The sequence below is a fragment of the Schistocerca piceifrons genome, chromosome 6 (genome assembly GCF_021461385.2).
Source record: "Schistocerca piceifrons isolate TAMUIC-IGC-003096 chromosome 6, iqSchPice1.1, whole genome shotgun sequence".
Taxonomy (NCBI): domain Eukaryota; kingdom Metazoa; phylum Arthropoda; class Insecta; order Orthoptera; family Acrididae; genus Schistocerca; species Schistocerca piceifrons.
The window spans coordinates 262,117,129-262,139,461 of record NC_060143.1 but is presented as its reverse complement, the minus strand read 5'-3'; the positions used below and the strand labels follow the sequence as shown (position 1 = coordinate 262,139,461).

Here is a 22,333-nt window from a genome sequence, read left to right as displayed (position 1 = left end):
TCGAGTGTGTCCTCTCTGTTCTTCGCCGCCTAACGGAAAACATTGAAGAGCAACGAACGAAGATCTGTTCAAATGGTTCAAATGGCTCTGAGCACTATGGGACTCAACTGCTGAGGTCATTAGTCCCCTAGAACTTAGAACTAGTTAAACCGAACTAACTTAAGGACATCACAAACATCCATGCCCGAGGCAGGATTCGAACCTGCGACCGTAGCGGCCTTGCGGTTCCAGACTGCAGCGCCTTTAACCGCACGGCCACTTCGGCCGGCACGAAGATCTGTGCGGAACTGATTACGCGTTACGAGGTTGATCATGAAAATCTTCTGTTGAACATAGGCACAGGTGATAAAACATGGCATCAACACTGCGAACCAGAAACAAAATGACAATCCATGGATTGGCGTCACACCACCTTTCGTCCGACGAAAAAGTTGAAAGCCGCACTGTCAGCCGGTAAAACTATGGTGACTGTCTTCTAGCTCCGTGTAAGGGTTACATTGTTTAATGTCTTCCATTATGGCGCAACGATCAACTCTGAGGTGTATTGTGTTACCCTACGGAAAGTGCTCGTCGTCACAAAATGCAGCGCAAGGCCGTCTCTCTCTCTCTCTCTCTCTCTCTCTCTCTCTCTCTCTCTCTCTCTCTGTGGAGAGAGCTTGGATCTCGCACCTTCTGCCCTCCATCTGTCTGACTCAATGACGGGTGCTGAAGCAGCAAGGCGTTTGATTCTGACGTCGATCGTAGAGTGGACCAACAGAGTTGCATCATGGTTGCATACAGGCCCTCCCTGTAACGTGGTTTAAGGCCGTCGCACTGAACGGAATAATAGGGTTTGCAACCACAATAGTGGGCAATAATATGGTGTATTGCAATCCTGAGTACAGCCAACTTGCTTTCAGAAAAAAGAGTAGCATTGCTTATTCAACACGCCTCGTATTAAGCCCTAGAGAAGAAACGGGTAGGGCCCTTTTTGTAAGAAATTTAATGCAATTTAATTTTGTCTGTGGAAACATTTTAGCTAGAAGCCGCAGTTTTCGAGATACTGTAGAATAACACAGAAAAGCGACCTTTAAACGCCAGTCTTCCACCACCCCCCACCTCTATGCCCACACCCAATCGGTAAGGATTTTCAATACCTTGTTCATAACACGCCCGTTAACATTGTGCAAAAACTTAAGAGTGCTGCACGAATTTTTTTCTTCTGTTCGACCATTTCTTGTCTTCGTTGACTGGACTACTGTGTAACGATATTTTGTTTGGTTTCTTCTGCGACCTACCCATTGCATGAGACTTCATGTGTGGCCTGTCTCCTTACCAACCCATTAGGGTACACTCCTGGTACGGTACATCATCTCCGCGTATAACGACGCTCTAATTGGTCAGCTTCAGTGGCCATGTGCGTCACGCGTGATAGGGTAATGCGACCGACATTATGCGAGATGAGATAGGTCAGCGACGGGGCCGCGGTCGGTCGCGCTGCGTCGCATCTGGTCGGGTCGGGTCGGGTCGGGTGTCGGCAGACGGCGACCGATCAATACGGCGGCAGCGGAGAGGCGGGGCGGCCGCCAGTCGACCTCCAGGCGCGCAGCGGGTAGCGGCAGGCACAGGCGGTAGGCGCAGCGCAGCACAGCACAGCACCCTGTGTCCGCCAGAGCGGGGCAGCAGACCAGTACAGGCGGCGGCGCCGGTGTTCGGGCAAGCGCGACTACCAGAGGCGCCAAGACGGTGCTGTTCACGAGAGAGGTCCTACTAGGCCCCGTGCGCGACGGCTTCCCGCAGCTGTACCGCGTCATGGACAAGACGCTCCGCTTTCCAGACTACATCCTGTCCAAGATGGCGCCGGCGGCAGGGGAAGGCGGCGGGGGCGGCGGTGACGGAGGCCTAGGCGCTAAGGCGGAGGCGGCGGAAGCGGCCGGCGGGGGCGGCGCGGCGGCAGCCGGGGCCCCGCGGAGGCCGCGCTTCAGCGCCAAGGCGGCGCGCCGCTGGCTGCACCAGAACCTGCTGCTGCTGCTCACCGTCGCTGGCGTCGTCCTGGGCGTCACCGCCGGTAAGTCCCAGTCCCCAGCACGCCAAAGTTCAGAAACTTTGCTCATGGTCTGCCTCATCCACCACTGATCTCCACACTCCCCTTTTCTTCCACTTCCTCCTCCTCCTCCTCCTCCCCCTCCACTTCCTCCTCCTCCTCCTCCCCCTCCACTTCCTCCTCCTCCTCCTCCCCCTCCACTTCCTCCTCCTCCTCCTCCCCCTCCACTTCCTCCTCCTCCTCCTCCTCCCCCTCCACTTCCTCCTCCTCCTCCCCCTCCACTTCCTCCTCCTCCTCCCCTCCACTTCCTCCTCCTCCTCCCCTCCACTTCCTCCTCCCCCTCCACTTCCTCCTCCCGCTCCTCTTCTCCCCCCACTTTCTCTTCCTGCTCCTCTTCAAGTCCCCTCTTCTCCGTCCCTCTTCCTGCTCCTCTTCAAGTCCCCTCTTCTCCGTCCCTCTTCCTGCTCCTCTTCAAGTCCCCTCTTCTCCGTCCCTCTTCCTGCTCCTCTTCAAGTCCCCTCTTCTCCGTCCCTCTTCCTGCTCCTCTTCAAGTCCCCTCTTCTCCCTGCTCCTCGCCACTTTCCCCTCTACTTTTTTCCTCATCTGGCCTCTTCTCTACATTCCCCATTATTAACTCACTTCAGCTGATTTTTATTGATTCCTCATATTTAAGAAAAGCACTGCAATCCACACTGTTTTTTGCTTGATTATTTTCAGAACTGGCACCTCATCTAGGCTGTGACAGTTAAAGCAGTGGTCCAACACTGGATCAATATCAAAGCAGTCATGAGGGAACATCAAATAAATAGTCATTCTGATTGCCCTAAACTGTAAATGGCAAACACAGCAGATATTTTACTGAAAGGCATACTCGTCGATTGTTAGTAATGTCGGTACGATGAACAACATGTCTGCTAAATACCCTAATTCAGATGAAACAGGAACACACGGAATGATTTTGCTAAATGGTAACGAACTGCAGGAAACGATACCTGTCAGGACAACAAGCAAAAATGTTCATCTGAACATCGCCAGAAATACGTTCCAAGTAAGGTACATCAACATGAAGCTCTAGATAAGTCATCGACAGTGCCCACTGTATCGACAGCAGGAAGATGGCCCACCAGTGTGGGGATTACCGGACAATCGTGTGGAATGTTCTCCATGACATCTGCCACTATCTGTATCACTTACAACGTGTGCAGGCCTTATCATCTATGAATTTGCTTCAAGGATGTCTGTTTGGTCGTCGATTCGTCACACAGGCCACCAAGGTGCTGTGATTTGTCACCAAAGTTATTCATAGATGAGATCAGTCTTTACGAGGTGTAGCACTGCCAGCCTTGCCAACACCCACCTGTGGGCTATGAAGTAACCTCACAGTATGGTGAAAGCAATCAGTCACCAGCAGTTCAGCATCAGTATTTGGATGGAGGTTGTTGGCGAAGGTTTTTATGACCATTCATGTGATTAATGATCTGCAGGACTTCAGCCATTCACTTATGTAATAAAATGAAATACCTACAACGTCTCCTGATGGAAGTTCTCCCCCTCACCGTTGGTGAAGGACTGAAGATTGTGTACTGAGTCACAGAAGCTGGTTGCAATATAATGAAATAACACAAAAAAGATGGCTGCAGGTGTTTCATTTTATTACATTACTGGTGAACGTCTCGTCAGACCAGTCATCCTTCCACAGTGCCTCACAGCTAGGGCATATTGGCACATATTGCGAGTGACCCTGCCTCCCCTGTTTGAAGACGTGCCTTAAATGGCACAAAGGAAATGTGGTTACATGATGAGGCTCGACTTCACCACTCTCTTGAGTGTGGAGCTAAAACGTTGGTACACACAGAACATTCCTACTTTTCTGGTATCCTCTCACCTCTGTTTCAATCATTGACACTTGCACTGTCAAATATATCTTATTCCCTGCTTCAGGTTGGTGTACCTCACTTCTAACGAATTTCTGGCTATATGCGCATATGGCCTGTTCTGCTGTGTATCTTGTCACGGATCATTTCCTGCAGTTCTTCTGCAAGATCACCCCTGTATGCAATGTGTTCCAGTTCTGCCAACTCTAGTGCTACAGTAAAAATCTCTCATTATTTTGAGATAGCTCTCAGAATGTTAAAAATTCTTGTCAAACTGAATAAGAGAGAACTTAGTATGATGACCTGTGTCTGCCCTGACGACAGTGGCGACAAGCAACATTGACTCCATAACATAGTGACACCTCAAATGCTGCTCACTGCTCAGTGGGTCGAAGGCGCACACATCTCATCTGATGACAGCATTCCAGATGCAGTCAGTAGTGTTGATGACAGGTGAACTAAAGAATGTTGGAGGAGGAGGAGGAGGAGGAGAATGAGAACACAAGCACTGTGACGTGCATGAAGTGTTCAGCAAAAGAAATTCTGATAGAATTTGAGAGTGATGGGGTGATACATTGTCATGCAGAATGGTATGTGGAAAGTACTGGATTGGAATGGTTCTTGTAACTGTTGGCTGGTGACACACTGGCTGCTGTTTCAATACTTCCACCAACTGCTCGAATGGTTTGCTGTTGCCAGCTGGATGTATATGGTTTCTAGACATATATTTACCATTCTTCTGGTGGTGTGTTGGACGATGGCTTCTGTACCACTTTGTAAAATCGTAGTTCATGGTGGTATGGCTGCTAACTAGTTGTTGTATAGGATTGAACTGCACTGGAGCTCACTCATCAGTAGTTACCATCTATGTTAGTTGACAGTGATCAACATGGCGTTGCCCACAGTAACTAACTGTAGCGGTAGTTTCCCCATATCTATGTACTGACAGTACATCTTTGTCATGATGATAAGTGAGAACACTATCCCTGCGACATTTGTAAGGGAATATCTATGTCAGATAGCTACAATAGACAATGGAAGCAAAACTTAAGAAAAAGAGACTACTTCATAGGATTTGTTAACCCACAAAAAGCATTAGAGAGCGCTAAATCCTCAGATAAAAATAGGTAAGGGATACAGGAAAAATTTGCCAATTATTGTACATAAAGCAGATTGATTGATTTATTGACTGTGCATGCATGCATATGTTCTGGGTCTCATCCCAAACCCCTGGTTAGATTTCAACGAAATTTGGCTCAGAAACAGTAAGTGTGGAGATACAGGCTCAGAAATGGTTTTTCCAACCCTTTGCTTATGCTGCCCTGCATGATAGGCACATTATGTGGAGACAGCATTGGTCTAACAAATCAACCTTCTTTGTAGGACAGTCTGTATAGCAGGAGCAAGATAAGGATTCCCAGGCCCTGGCATTTAGGCTGGCCTGCACGACAGGTGTGTTACATTGAAACAGTATCAACCTGCTTTGCATTGCAGCCTTTATGTCAGGGGCAAATTATTTTCAGGCCCCTGACATGTAGCCTGCCCTGCATGGCAAGTGCGTTGTGGTAGTATTGGCCTGTTTTAATGAACTATATTAGAGGGGCTACATTTACTGATGAGCATGGCTGTGGGCAGTTTGAAATGGATAGAGGGTGGGACAGACAGAGTGAGAAGACGAGGAAAGAGAGAGAGGGAGAATAGGGAGATGCATGAGGCAGATGGAAGGTATAGGGCAGTAGTGGGCGAGTGTAAACAGAGAAGCGAGGTGGAGAGAGAAACGTAGGGAGGAAGATATTGACAGAGAGAGGGGAGCAGAGTAAATAGACAAAGATGGGGGAGGAGGAGATGAAGAGACAGAGAGGGGAGGACGAGGTAGACAGAGATGGAGGATGAGGTGGTCAGATGGGGGGAGGAAGAGGTAAATACACGGTGGTAGTTTAATATGTGTCAAATGCATACGCCAGTGAAATGGTTAATACACAATATTAAATAAACGGAAATGAGCGTTTCGCGTCATTGACTGGGAGGCCCATTACGGGGCAGGTGTGGCCACCTTGGTGCAGGTCTTATTACATTCGACGCCACACTGGGCGACCTGCGCGCCAGATGAGAATGAAATGATGATGAAAACGACACAACACCCAGTCCCTGAGCGGAGAAAATCCCCGACACAGCCGGGAATCGAACCCGGACCCCTTAGGACGGCAGTCCGTCACACTGACCCCTTTTTTTGCATTTTGATCGTTTTTTATCGTTGTTTGGTCGTCGTGGACGTCACATGACATCTGGTCAAGTTCGTATATTGATACTTCCACTCAGTTTTTTTATTACAGAGGCCAACCAGCTCTCTGACTGAACACGCTGAGCTACCATGCTGGCAATCATTCAGCTATTAGGGTGGACCAATATTAAATACAACAATCATGAGTGGGGAAAAATAAGAATGGATACAAAGGGATAAATTATCGGATTAAAAAGCGAATGATGTAGACAAGTAATCTTTCTCATCTACCTTTCCAGCCTGTGTACCTAAGAACCAGTGTAGACTGAGAGTAAACCAAGGGAAGACGAAAATACGAAGGAGAACCAAAAATTAAATTAGTCGTGCTCTTACCAAAAGGGGGGGGGCACACTGTAGATGAAGCGATGTAATGCTGCTACCATGGGAGCAAATCACATGAAAGGCGAAGCCGGCTGGGGTAGATAATGAGAGCATTCCTCCCCTTAATTTGGAAAAAATATACTGAGACCGTTCATCTCGAGCACAGAATTTTACGGAAGTGGCTCGTGGGCTGTACGAAAACAGGAAAGATAATCGAAGCCTTTTAAGTGTACTGTTACAGCTGGATGATGAAATTTAAGCGGATTGGTAAATAAATGACGTTCTCTGCAGAACAAATGAGAAAAGGAACACGTGGGAAAGACCAGCTAAAAGAAGACAGAGGACGATAGGACTTGTCAGTACATCAGGCAACAGGTTCCACAGTTCTAGAAGTAGCTGCAGAGGAAAAAAGTTGTATCGGAAGACAAAGAAGGGAATGCATCCAAAAAATAATTGATAACGTTGGGTGTAAATGCTGCTGTGAGATGAAGAGAGTGCCACAGCAGACGAAGTCGTGGGAGGCCCATCAAACCAATCGTACGACTGTCGGCCCAAGGAAGACTCAATTTGGCCCAATTCAAACGCGTTGATTTCGCGTCCTTTGTCCATCCGACCCTCGACTGTCACACAGACGAATCCCCATGTGACGATGCCCAGTCACGTGATGCACCACAGTATTCCATCGCTGTGGAGACACGAGCGCTGCTTCTGCAAAATGGCGGCATCCTCTAGTTCACTTTGTTCAGTGTAATTCCCCCTTCACCTCTCGTACATTGTGACTGTATGAATGCTTCGTTTTTTCCTGGAGCCTCTCTTGCGCAGTTCTTAAGAAACTGTCTGTTGGTATGGCTGCCATGGCTATATCATCCACGTGACTGGAGCATTCTCGAAAAGGACAAGCGTTTTGCTTGAGAGCTTTCCAGGTCTTAGAGCTTCTTAATAGAGATCGCGAGCTCAACAATGATAGAGGTTTATGGTATAGAAATTGCATATGCACCTTTCCTATGAGTAAAGAAGCAGAATAAGCACGAGCTATTTGTGAAGCAGACAGATTCAGGACATTTTATTAACACATTTAGCTTTTTGATAATTTAATTCTAGTTGAGTTACGTCTGTCTTCAATTACGCCAGCACTGACGAGATGTTGAACTTCTTCATTTCGCATCACTTCCGGTGTTGCAATTATGGCTATTGATACGTACTTTGTACTGTAGATGCTTGACGTTTTTAAAGCTTCGTTGTGGGAAAGTGTGGATGATTTATTACCCCTGATGATTGTTCGTGATAGAGACGCCATGTTCCAAAACAAGTTCTTTTGCAGATGACTATAACTGAACATATCAGTTCAGAATAGGTTATATAGCTACATTCGGTTTTGAGTAACAGATCACCTTTGTGAGGAATTTTAATATATCATATTCAGTTGTATGACGTGCACGTCGAAGGTAGATACGCTTGTTGTACTCCAAATCACAAACTGAACTATAAAGTTTGTAACTCCTGGTGAAATGTCAACAAATTCTCATGATCTGATTGGCACATCCAATATGTTCAGCCATTTGTGTAAAAGTAAAGCTTTCGCTAGTTAAATTTAAAACTGAAAAGCCAAATTTCTCGCATTAAATTGGTTCAAATGGTTCAAATGGCTCTGAGCACTATGCGACTCAACTTCTGAGGTCCTCAGTCGCCTATAACTTAGTACTAATTAAACCTAACCAACCTAAGGACGTCACACACATCCATGTCCGAGGCAGGATTCGAACCTGCGACCGTACCGGTCGCTCGGCTCCAGACTGTAGCGCCCAGAACCGCACGGCCACTCCGGCCGGCCATTAAATTGATTTCTACAACTTCATAGGCATTATTTTCTATTGAATCATATATTACGACACCTCTTGGTTTTACTTTTCCATCTCCTCCTCCTGCTTTTTCATTTCCTTTTCCTCATTCTCATGGTTTTTTTTCTTTTCCTCAGTTCCATGTTTGTCCTTATTCTCACTTTATTGCTCCTTCCTTTCTTCCTCGTACTTTTCCTCTTCTCGTACTTTTCCTCTTCTCGTACTTTTCCTCTTCTCGTACTTTTCCTCTTCTCGTACTTTTCCTCTTCTCGTACTTTTCCTCTTCCTCCCTTTTTTAGTGTACTTTTATTTTCCTCCTCTCACAGCAACGAAAAAGCCTTGTTTTATTAATTGCTTGCCCCATTCGCGTATCATATCTGTGATTCTCTCTCCTGTTTAGCGATAATATAAAACGAGTTGCCATTTTTTAACTTTTTCGATGCCCTCCGTCAATCCTATCTGGTGAGGATCTCTCACCGTACAGCAATACTCTAGCAGAGGGTAGACAATCGTAGTGTAAGGCAGTGTTCTTAGCATACCTGGTTGAATCTTCTAAGTTTTCTATCAAAGAAACGCAGACTTTGATTTGCATTCCCACAAAATTATCTATGTAATCACTGCAATTTAATTCATACGTTATTGTTATATCTAAGTATCTGACTTCACAGGTGAAAGGTTTGTATGCTTTACCAAGTAACTGAAATGTAACGGATTCGTTTTAGTACTCAAGTGGATGACCTCGCACTTTTCTTCATTTAGAGTCAATTGTCACTTTTCTCATCATACAGATATCTTCTCTAAATTATTTTGCAGTTGGTTGTGACCATCTCATGACTTTACGAGAGTGTAAATGACAGCTTCGCCTGCAAACAATAAGACGGCTACTCAGACCGTCTCCTAAATAGTTTATGTAGAATAGGAACAGCAGAGGGCAAATAACATTTCCTCTGGAGTACCAAATATCACTTCTGTTTTACTCGATGAATTTCCGTCAGTTACTACGAACTGTGATCTTCTAGACGGGAAATCACGAATACAGCCGCGAAACTGAGACGATACTCCAAGGGCACGAAACTTGATTAGAAGCCTCCTGTGAGGGACGGTATCAAAAGCCTTTTGGTAATCTAGAAATAAGGACTCCTTACTTAGTGCGAATAAAGAGCTGATTGTATTTCCTGAATCCGCGCTGACTGTGACAACAGATAGTTATCCTCGAGGTAGTTCATGATGTTCGAAAACAGTGTGTGTTCCAAAATCCTGCCGCAAATAGCCGTTAGTGATATGCGTCTAAAATTCATCGGATTACTCCTATTTCCTTTCTTTGTGTGACCTGTGCAACTTTCCGGTCTTTTGGTACGGAGCGAGCTGATTGTTGAGTACGGTGTTATTATATCAGCATACTCGGAAAGGAATCTAATTAGTATACAGTTTGACCAGAGGACTTGTCTCTATTAAATGATTTAAGCTGCTTTGCTACGCCGATGATTTCTACTTCTTTAGGGTAGGAATTTTGCAAAGCTGACTTTGTGACTCCTCTTTAGTGTCACTGTCGTCGGTAACATTACTTCCGCTATCGCGCAGTGAAGGTGTCAATTGTGTTTGCGCTGGCGAGATGGAGAGTCATCTATAGATGTAGAAATAACTTCAGTGTTCCCCAAGGAGAAAGCATGCGGTCCATGTTGTACATCAACGACCTTGCCGACATAATTAACAGTAACCTCAGACTCTTCACAAATGATGGAGTCGGCTACAATGAAGTTCAGCTGGAAAAACCTGCACGATTGTTCAGTCAAACCTTGGTAAGATTTCACAACATTGAAAGGACTGGAAACTTGATTTAACTATACGAAAATGTAAAATTAGGCACTTCGCATAACTCAAAAATAATTGTATCGAATGACTAAAATGTCAATAAGTACAACTGAAATCAGTGACGTCTTTAAAGTTACTAGGCGTAACAATTTGAGGGAATATAAAGTGGAGGAATCACATGGGTTTCAAAAAATGGTTCAAATGGCTCTGAGCACCATGGGACTTAACATCTGAGGTCATCAGTCTCCTAGAACTTAGAACTACTTAAACCTAACTAACCTAAGGACCTCACACACATCCATTCCCGAGGCAGGATTCGAACCTGCCGCCGTAGCGGTCACGCGGTTCCAGACTAGCGCCTAGAACCACTCGGCCACTCCGGCCGGCTCACATGGGTTTCTTCGTAGTTAAAGTCTGTGACAGATTTCGATTCATTGGTAGATACTGGGAAAATGCAATGAGTCTACAAAGGTAATTTCTTACAGCATTTTCCTGCGACAGAGGAAGCTGTCATCAATGCTAAGGGTGGGCCAACACCATATTGAATTCCAGCATTACCGATGGAGGGCGCTACGAACTTGTCATTTTCAACCGGATACTTTTGATCACATATAGTGTGTGTGTGTGTGTGTGTGTGTGTGTGTGTGTGTGTGTGTGTGTGTGTGTGTGTGTGTGTGTGATTATTTTCTAGTCTAATAGTTTCTAGTGTTGTAGCATCAGCAGAAGATACTTAATTTCATTTCTGCAGCTAAGCTACCATGACGTGAATTACACACTTATGATGACGTTTCTGTTCAGTGACAGGTGTTATTCAGGTAAGATCTTCCACAAAAAAAGTAGGGATTGCAATTCCTGTTTCACAAGTGACTCTACATAATAGACTGTATAGGTGCATCAGTAATACAGAAAGCAATATGGATGTTTCGAGACATTTTGTAATCAAACTCTAAAGACATCTCCTTGTTACACTTCAGAATCATTTCACATTGCCTATTACCGTATACAAATATGGCCTGTAAAATCACACTTCTGTGACAAGTTCTGCTTTTCAAAAGAGCTCTTTTGTGTTTTAATACCCGTTCATTTATTTTGTAGCTGGTTTAAAATAATATTCACCTGTCACAATATTTTTTAATTTCTGTGAACGACGTGAAAGTGCGCAATGTTGAGCACCATAGTTCTGAACAAATTTATTGAAATGATGTAAGGATTGCTTGTAGCAGTTGTTTAGTATTTCGCTAGATTGCACGTGGTGCATTATTCTATAAATTAGGCTGCCAACACGTTCAGTTTCTCACTTTCAAAGAATTAGATTTGCTTTACAATCAGATTTAAAGATTACATCCCTATTTACTACGATGCTCTGTTTTCGATGTTCGTTCAACAGTAGTACTTACAGATTTAAAGAGTTAATCATGTCTCGCATTCTGGAACAGGAAACAGATGTTGCGCCCGCTCCACATAGGACAAATATTATGGTTCCTAAAATGACGTATGCCTTTTCACTAATCAGCCAAAAATTCCTATTGGAGAGAAATAAGATAGTGTTCCAGGCAGGTCCCTAATAGTTACTTTTGGAGTTTCACAGTGACAGTATAGCACGCCCCATGTAAGTTACTGGTGCACGCAGTTAGCAGTTACTGTACACGCTGACAGGCTGCACCAAGTAGCGATTCAGCTAGAATACAGATAGAAAATTGATTCACGGTATGTCTTGCTGCTCAATAAACTAATGGCAGAATCACTTGTATTGTCCGAAATGTTTGCACGCTCTGTATAAGAATGGGACCATTTGTAACGCTCTCATTTCTCTTCTAACGAATCTGCATACAAGCCCGGCTGTCGAAAACGCTGGCAGAATGCTGAACAACAGACGACCGAACCCAAAAGAGCGAATGCCGCTTCATGTCCCCTTCAAAGCTCCAGCGAATAACAAATCTCAAAATTCGACCCATTCAAGAAGTAATTCTCGCACATGCGAGCACAAAAATAGCGCGCGGAGGAAACAGTTGGTCTGCTGAGAAGCTCCACACAAATAGGGAAGACCTACCTATATGCACGCCGCGGTAACGAGAAATGACGGCGGAAGCCTTATCCAGGTGTGCCTCTATTCTCCTACGCAAAGACTGTTCTTTCGTTTAGGGTGTCACACAGTAGGGCAGCTCTGTATATAAAGCACCGCGACTGCCTGTCCAGGAAACCACCATGATTGTACTTCAGCAGCCACGTAGCATAATTTTCACTCGTACTGCAGACGTCACTGCGATACCCCGAGATGAAATAATGGCGATGTACATAAAAGTGAAACAGCTTCCATTCGAGACACATCTGAGTAATGCGCGGGATTACGTGACATCCAGAGGGGTTAAACACATTGGGAGCTTTACCTTGCTCCCACTAATGTTCTGAATAAATATATCCATACATATTATAAAAGTGTGTGTGTGTGTATGTGTGTGTGTGTTTTGCACATCTCCTCCTAAACCACTGGATCGATTTCAACCAAACTTGGTACACATACCGCTTATTATATGGAGAGAACCGCTGTTGTGGTAAGAACCACCACCTTCTTAGAAGTGTAGTGGTGAAAAAGCATCGCAGATCATGATGTTCAAAGAGCCAAGTTATATTGATCCATTATTTTAGACTGAGAGCAAGAAACATGACACACGGTTTCAAATATTTACGAAACACACACACACACACACACACACACACACACACACACACATTTTTTTTATGACAGAGTGACATCCACGCTGTCAAATTACAAGCCATAACGTGAGTGAACAGTGTGGCTATCAAGAAGAGAGGCTGTGCGCTGTTAGCGAAACCATTTGATGTGAATGGCAGCATTTACATTGCTGCATTGAGAATCGTCGACTGAAAAGTAGGAGGAGAGGCTTGATGTTATTAACTGGTTTAATAATAATGATGATGATGATGATGATGATGATGATGAAAGTCGAAAATACGGGTGAGCCTGGTGTGGCACCTGAAAGAGGAAGGCGTCCCATCCTAATGGAAGTTACTGACGAGGTTGCTGTTGCTGTAACTGACCACGCAGCAAGTGCCCGTGCCTCGGGTAGTGTTAGCGCTCGTGCAGTCAAAACATTTTTCCAGCCCACGGTCAACAGTACGGAAAGATGTGCTGTCTAGTTTACTTGTGTATCCATACAAGATGTGACTGGAGCAATAATTGAGCAACAGAACCCCGCACGTTGTACTGGATGACGAATGTAACTGAAGTGACAAGGGGTGTGCCCTAAAGAAACATAATACGACCTCCAATGTTTTCAATGCGTAAACGATCTACAATTTACGATCAGCTGTGCTGGAAGATTGTTTGCTGACGATGCAGTTGTGTGTAGGAAAGTAGTGTCGTCGGAAGAGCGTAAGGAGTTGCAAAAAGACATTGAAAATTTCCACCTGAGGTAATGAATCTCTGCTCTCCTTAAATAGGATCAATTAAAGACAACGCTTGTAACAAACCAGAAGAATGAGGCAGTACCAGATTACAAGATTAGCGGCGAACATCTTGAGCACGCCACTTCCTGTAAGTTATTAGGGATAATACTAATTAGCGATATTAACTGGAACAATCAAATTCAATGTTAAGGGCCTTTAATAATTCTGGAAAAGTGCGGTGCTTCCGAAAAGGAAACGTCATAAAGGCGATAGTGCGACCGGTTCCACGAGGCCGTGCTGAAACATAGAGCCTCCGAAATTCGTCCGTGAAAACACTTAAAATTATAAATAAAACAAACGTTATTAACATTCTGTATCTTTATTCTTCACGTCTACATTTTTGTTTCCCATCTTAGTCTCCCTGGCGTCGAACACATTTCTCCCAACGAGAGATCAATTTGTTGATTCCGTAAATGTAGGATGTTTGACTTTGTTGACGGAGCAGCCATGTCACCTCTGTTAGCACACTGTCATCATTGTCGAAGTGAAGTTCGCAAAGGTGTTCTTTAAGTTTTGGGAACACATGAAAATAGGATGGGGCCATGTCGGGAGTGTGCGGAGGATGATCGATGGCAATGAACCCAAGGCGTCGGATTGTTGCAGATGTCGCAGCGCTAGTGTGTGGACTCGCGTTGTCATACTATAGGCCTATATCTCTGACATCGATCTGTTGTAGAATTTTAGAACATGTTTTTTGCTCGCGTATCATGTCATTTCTGGAAAGCCAGAATCTACTCTGTAGAAATCAACATGGATTCCGGAAACAGCGATAGTGTGAGATCCAACTCGGTTTATTTGTTCATGAGACCCAGAAAATATTAGATACAGGCTCCCAGGTAGATGCCATTTTCCTTGACTTCCGGAAGGCGTTCGATACAGTTCCGCACTGTCGCCTGATAAACAAAGTAAGAGCCTACGGAATATCAGACGAGCTGTGTGGCTGGATTGAAGAGTTTTTAGCAAACACAACACAGCATGTTGTTCTCAATGTAGAGACGTCTACAGACGTTAAAGTAACCTCTGGCGTGCCACAGGGGAGTGTTATGGGACCATTGCTTTTCACAATATATATAAATGACCTAGTAGATAGTGTCCGAAGTTGCATGCGGCTTTTCGCGGATGATGCTGTAGTATACAGAGAAGTTGCAGCATTAGAAAATTGCAGCGAAATGCAGGAAGATCTGCAGCGGATAGGCACTTGGTGCAGGGAGTGGCAACTGACCCTTAACATAGACAAATGTAATGTATTGCGAATACATAGAAAGAAGGATCCTTTATTGTATGATTATATGATAGCGGAACAAACACTGGTAGCAGTTACTTCTGTAAAATATCTGGGAGTATGCGTGTGGGACGATTTGAAGTGGAATGATCATATAAAATTAATTGTTGGTAAGGCGGGTGCCAGGTTGAGATTCATTCGGAGAGTCCTTAGAAAATGTAGTCCATCAACAAAGGAGGTGGCCTACAAAACACTCGTTCGGCCTATACTTGAGTATTGCTCATCAGTGTGGGATCCGTACCAGGTCGGGTTGATAGAGGAGATGGAGAAGATCCAAAGAAGAGCAGCGCGTTTCGTCACAGGGTTATTTGGTAAGCGTGATAGCGTTACGGAGATGTATAGCAAACTCAAGTGGCAGACTCTGCAAGAGAGGCGCTCGGCATCGCGGTGTAGCTTGCTGTTCAGGTTTCGAGAGGGTGCATTTCTGGATGAGGTATCGAATATATTGCTTCCCCCTACTTGTACCTCTCGAGGAGATCACGAATGTAAAATTAGAGAGATTCGAGCGCGGACGGAGGCTTTCCGGCAGTCGTTCTTCCCGCGAACCATACGCCAGTGGAACAGGAAAGGGAGGTAATGACAGTGGCACGTAAAGTGCCCTCCGCTACACACCGTTGGGTGGCTTGCGGAGTATAAATGTAGATGTAGATGTAGATGTCATGCTGAAGGAGAGGCTGCTCCATGTGTGAACGAACTCTTCGAATTAGAAACTCGATTACAGTACGGGGTTTCTCAGGAGCCGACGTTGTGAAATTACACACCGCGGTCTTAAACGCTACAATTCGTAGCCCTCTAGCGGAAGAGGGTTGCAGTTTGCATCAGCGAAGCGAAAGTCGACCGAGTAACATGGATTACGTGTAATGCAACCTACACTACGTGATCAAAAGTATCTGGACACACGCAAAAACAAACGTTTTTCAAATTAGGTGCATTGTGCTGCCACCTACTGCTATATCAACGACATCAGTAGTCATTAGACATCGTGAGAGAGCAGAATGGGGCGCTCAGCGGAACTCACAGACTTCGAACGTGGTCAGGTGACTGGGTGCCACTTGTGTCATACGTCTGTACGCGATATTTCCACACTCCTAAATATCCCTAGGTCCACTGTTTCCGATGTGATAGTGACGTGGGATCGTGAAGGGACACGTACAGCACAAAAGCGTACAGGGGACCTCGTCTGTTGACTGACAGAAACCGCCGGCACTTGAAGAGGGTCGTAATGTGTAATAGGAAGACATCTATCCAGACCATCACACAGGAATTGCAAACTGCATCAAAATCAATTGCAAGCACTATGACAGTTAGGCGGGAGGTGAGAAAACTTTGATTTCATGGTCGGGCGGCTGCTCATAAGCTACACATTATTCCGGTAAATGCCAAACGCTACCTCGCTTGGTGTAAGGAGCGTAAACACAGGACGATTGAACAGTGGAAAAGCGTTGAGTGGAGTGACGAATCAAGGTACACAATGTGGCGACCCGATGGCAGGGTGTGGGTATGGGGAATGCCCGGTGAACATCATATGCCTGCGTGTAGTGCCAACAGTAAAATTCGGAGTGTGGTGTGGTCGTGCTTTTCATGGAGGGGACTTGCACCACTTGTTTCGCGTGGCACTATCAGAGCACTGGCCTACATTGATGTTTTAAGCACCCTCTTGCTTCCCACTGTTTAAGAGCAACACGATCGACCATAACGCACGGCCTGTGGCGGAGTGGTTACGGGACAATAACTTCCCTCTAATGGACTGGCCTGCACAAACTCCTGACCTGAATCCTATAGAACACATTATGGGTGTTTTGGAGCGCCGACTTCGTGCCAGGCCTCACCGACCGACATCGATACCTCTCCTCAGTGCAGCACTCCGTGAATAATGGGCTGCTGTTCCCCAAGAAACCTTCCATCACCTGATTGAAGGTATGCCTGCGAGAGTGCAAGCTGTCATCAAAGCTAAGGGTGGGCCAAAACCATCCTGAATTCCAGCATTACCGATGGAGGGTGCCACGAACTTGTCATTTTCAGCCAGGTGTTCGCATACTTTTAATGACATAGTGTACATGTGGACAGAATAAAACATTCGGAGGCATAACTTTACAGCACACCGTTGTAGGATATCGATACGGTGTCCGGAGTCCTTATCAAGCTGGTATGAGAACAGACTTGGAACGATTTCTGAGACGCGGTGTTAGGATCATAACGCGCCAGTATAGTCCATACGAAAGTAGGCAAATCGGAGCTCGTACGGAAAGATATAGGTGTTCATTCTTTCCACGCGCTATACGAGATGGGAATAATAGAGAATTGTGAAGTTGGTTCGATGAACCCTCTGCCAGGCACTTAAATGTGATTTGCAGAGTATCCATGTAGATGTAGATGAAAGTATGAGAGAAATGGTCGGAGAATTTAATTGACGACCTTTGGAAGAAAGACGACGTAGTCCATGAGAATATTGGATAAATTCGTTCTCTCTCTCTCTCTCTCTCTCTCTCTCTCTCTCTCTCTCTCTCTCTCTCTCTCTCCCTCCCTCCCTCTCCCCTCCCCCCTCCCCCCCCCCATTGTCTGGTTACTAAAAGTCTAATTTCCAACAAAAATACCTCGGGACATGGCGATAGCAGGAAAAGCTTTGGGAATTTACTTTTTACAAACAAATTAAAAATAGATCTAAGTCCGGACGAGCAAATATTGAACCGGTAGCTGCATTTTGCGAGTCTTGGAGAGGCTGTACGCCAAGATTTTTTGCTTTTGTATTCTCATTGTGTAGAGGAAAAAACGTTAATGTACATCCAGGTAGATGGCGAACTCTGGTCTTACTTCTGACGTTCGCCTACTGCAGTTGAGCAAAAAGTTTGTGGCAATGCGTCATTTCGTATACCAACATTGCAGATCATCACGTAAGAGATTTTTCAGATGATAATACCGTTCTGTACTTAAGCCGTATTTATGTAGAGGATTCATAATTTTAAATCAGAAGTTGCGTGTCTGAGCACATGCTGTCAACTTTTTTTTTTCAGGAGGCATTTATACTGTTTGCAACATTTGATTTTACAAGCTGTTGTTGTGATGGTGGCGGTAGTGATAGTAAGGGGGCGGGATGAGTTTACACGACAGTGGAATGAATGACTAGTGGAGTAGGTGGGAATTCGGCGCGCTTATGTGAATTTTGTTATTTATCGTAAGGTTGTGTTTTTAAAATCATGGAATGCCTTTCTAAACTTTCCATTTGCACACAACTCAGTGCTGAGATTATATGACTTTCGGATGACAGATTTTGATATGAGGTCACACGTATCCCAGCTTTTGCAGTGTACCATTTATCACGAACATGGTACGAAAAATGAAGCTTCAAGTGGGGATCATTAATGCTTTGCAAGATGTTTAATCTTCTGCTTTGTCCAGTTACTTTTACAATTGTTTGCAGCGTGCGTAATGATTCAGTTTAGCTTTTATCTAAAATAGAACACTCAGACGTAAAGTATAGAAATGAAGTATTAAGTTCATTATTGAACAACTTCAATCAAAACGCAGGAAATCCACGCGTGGGTATACATATAAAATCATATAAATAATAAAGTGGACTATCCCATTGACTGCGTTTTGAATGGTTTCAATATGAGGAGGATACATACATATCTGTACCAAACATGACGTCTTTTTAACACGTTTGTATTAGGTCGCTTTCTTGTCCGTTTGTTCGGCACAAATTTTGCAATTTATTTTAAGGTAACTTCCCCATGAGCTAGAAACTTAACTTTCAACACAGCTGGGAACTAGATCACAATGCAATATTAACTCGCTTTCTTGTCTGGTGTGTAGCGGAGGTTACTTTGTGCACCGCTGCTGTTTCCCGTTTCCCGCTTTCCTCTTTCACTTGCAGATGTTTCGCGGAAAGAACGGTTGCTGGTAAGACCCTGTGTGAGCTCGATTCTCTCTAATTTTTAACTCCGAAGTCTCCGTGAGATAATCGTATCAGGCAGCAATGTATTGGTTGCATAAGGAAGAGAAAGTAAGATAATCATGAAACTGACCACACACCTCTCATGTAATCTCAAAGAAATGTTCGAAATAGTTTGCAAAATGTGACCAAAAGCAGAAAATAATTATTTGAATGAAACATTTTTCAATCTAACACGTTTAGAAACGGACTAAAAAATACAAAACTTCTGCGAGCCCCATACAAATTCCTAACTCCCCACAAATTGTCCCGAAAATTTGTGCTTATGAATTTTTTATAGCTGTGAACATACTTGTAAAATTTAAAACGAAAATGTCGGGGTGCGTGCAACACACAGTTGATACATGAATAATTCCCCACCTCAATATTATCTAATGTGTGCACCACACGTTTCTCGTTTTAAATTTGACAAGTATTGTCGCAGCTATTAAAAGATCACACTTTTTCAGAACTATCTGTATGGGTCTTGGAGAGATTATTTTATACTTTTTAGTCCGTCATAAAAACGGGTTGTATTAAAATTATGTAATTATTTCAAATTAATAACACACTAAAAAAAATTTTTCGAACTAGCATCCATGCAACGTAGTCAGTCTTCATACAAGTCAGTCATGTCGACTTCTGATTGAGATTGAAACGATGAACATTAAAGTGTTATAACATGTACATTTTGTCTTAGATGCACCTACTTTCTTTTCGTAATTTTTTGTTGCTGCTTCGCTTTTCTCTTGATCTTGCGTTGTAGACCTAATAGTTACTGTAGGACTGTTTTGTCTTTTTACTTAAATTTAAGTACTTACAAAGTAGCACGAAAGGCATAGACTTCACTACGTAAACTACTTGAAGCGTTCGAGCTTAAAACAGTAGGTACTTAAGTGGACTATAAATCGCCACTGCCTATGACTGGAGAGGTGCGTGGAAGCTCCCTGAAGTCATTTCTTTCCTATCTGCATTCATTCTCACCTTCGTGGCAAAGACCACGGTGTCATAACTAATATCTTCTTCCATTCTCTATTTACGATGCTAACTTTTAACACTGCACCTTCATAAGGGTTTTGTAGACCGATCGTCCAGAATGCCGATGAGGGAGTAACCGATGTACTTCTTTTAAGATCCTAATCTAACTGCTTCACTCCAGTGGCCAGACATAAACTAATTCCAATATTTACGCTGCCAGAGCTGATATGCATGTCACCACCTCAGCTGATTTCAAAAATTGCTTTAACTTTCAGTACCGGGTCCATTCTCCCACAGATAACACCAGTCTGCATATCATATAATAGAATATAAATATGTATTCTTAAATAATCTTTTTATGCTGATTTCAAAATTCTTCTATCACGTACAGGTTTTTCGTGCCGCAATACTTTTTTGTGGGAATTATATTAGCACAGCAAGCTGGGTACACGAAAATGGTCTGCTTTTTAAGTCATTGCAGTAGCCAGCCGAAGCAAAAGTATTTGAGTGTAAAGAAAATCGGAGAAATTTCGTTTCCGGGACTGAAAACATCTCACATGACGCGACTGAAGAATCGCGAATTTGAGAACACTATAAAATAATGCTACACAAAAGGATGCATGGTGTGCTTTCATGTCTACTACTGAAAACTTTCTACAGAATAAAAATATAAATTAAAAGAACATAATTAAAATTAATGTAAAAAATATGGCATGAATGCAAAAGTTGACTTCCTACACTCGCATATTGACTACTTGTCTGAAAATCTACATGGATACTCTGCAGATTATACTGAAGTGCAAGGACAACGCATTCTCCAGGACGTTAAGCAGATGGAGAAGAGATAGCAGGAAGATGAAGTTAGTGTAATTGATGAATATTGTTGGATGTTGAAGGTGTCAGTGTAGATGCTTATTCCATGAAACAAAAAAAGAAAAAGTTTGAACATTATATGTTACAGAGTACCCGTAATATTGCTAAGATAACCTATACCTAAAAAAAATTCAGGTTTCGATGAAAATTGCATTTTAATATTTGTGCTTAGATTACTTATATCTTTGAATGATGATATTTTATTTTGTGAAAAATGTAACGAAATGAATGCAATTTTCAGAATCAGAATTACAATTTTTTAGATATCTTCTGACAAAAATTTTAAAAATGCAGGCTTTTGTAATCAAGTGACAAGTGCTTGAGACTTAGAGGGCATTGGCGTCTGAGATACACGTAAATGAGACAGACTGTGTTGGTATGCGTCAAAGCACTCCACAAGGTCCAAGGCAAGCGTTAGATGATGATGACAGACGAACACAACTGGTAATGAAAATCAAAAAAGCCTCGAGACACAGAATCAGTCAGCTAGCATCCTTCGTCTCGATATTAATTCCTGACAACTTTTTAATGCGATGGGGCAACGACCAATTGACATTCATACTACGAAATGCTCACGATAAACAGGGCTCGGCAAACTGGAGGGGATAGTATGGGGAAGGAGGGGAAAACGTGAACTGGAAGCCTGGGAGGAATAACAAGCGTGGACTGGAAAAGTGTACCCGTATTTTCCTTCGCTAAGGCAAAGCAGGCCGTTTTGAAGCCGGAATTTGGTTTGAATATTGCAGTGGTTTACCACGTGGTTTGCCATTGCCTTCCTCCGACCTTCGAACTGACTTACCCAGCCATTTATATGCGGACCTGCAGGTTAACGTGGACTCCGAACCGCTTTTGCGCATTAGCAAATCGTTGTCAGAAGTGACAAGTGACATAGAAAATCCTTTGAACGTCTGAGGACTCAGCTCCGAACCTTTTGATTTTCATTTTAATACATACACACTTCGCTACCGAATCACGTCAGTTACGCTGTAGCAACTGACTTCTTGTGGAGTTTTTTTGAACAACATGCTATAAACAATGCGCAACTGAAGCCGCCTTGTGGACACAGTCGTTAAGGAACCGGGACCACACTGAGGGGACCGGCGTTCAAATCCCGTCCTGCTGGCGGGAATCTGTGTGGTTTGTTAAATCCTGTTAGGAGACTGACTGGATACTTTCCTTAAAAGGCAGTTTCTGTACCCCAGTCTGGTCTACTCTAAGCTACGTGTCCCGCCTCTAATGACCTTCAATGCAGCTGACCTTTCAGAGTGGCAGCGAAGAAGCCGCCAAAGTTTCTTAGCGCCGGGTGATTCAGCACCAACACCGTGCCAACTTCAATTCGCAGGGCACTTAGGGAAGGTATTGTCTTTTCTATCTATATCTATGTGAGCAAGTAAAATGCCCAAAGAAGGTACTCCGCCACCCTCATTACTTGGACGGTTGGTAATTGCTCATTACTCGTGTAATCACCGAAATCACTAGTACAACTACCTACCTTGCGGAAGTGGAAATGAAACCCGCATTTTCAGTGCAGTTTCGTAGAACTCGTACTGTCTTCAGTGTACATCGTAAAGTACTATTGTCCTCGAAGGGTCAGTTCGAGCTTACGTCTCGTGATTACTCTGCGATTTACACTTAAGTGCTCTGCAGAAAGT

The 22,333-nt window shown here is 44.0% G+C and overlaps 1 protein-coding gene across 1 annotated transcript in view; it reads left to right on the top strand.

Moving 5' to 3' along the window:
• Positions 1-1,932: 1,932 nt before the first annotated feature.
• LOC124802517 (excitatory amino acid transporter 2) overlaps positions 1,933-22,333 on the top strand; it is a 294,422-nt gene continuing 274,021 nt past the window's right edge. Inside the window, exon 1 of the mRNA XM_047263357.1 lies at positions 1,933-2,047. The gene's annotated coding sequence lies outside the window, so the exon portion shown is untranslated. The remainder of the gene's footprint in view (positions 2,048-22,333) is intronic.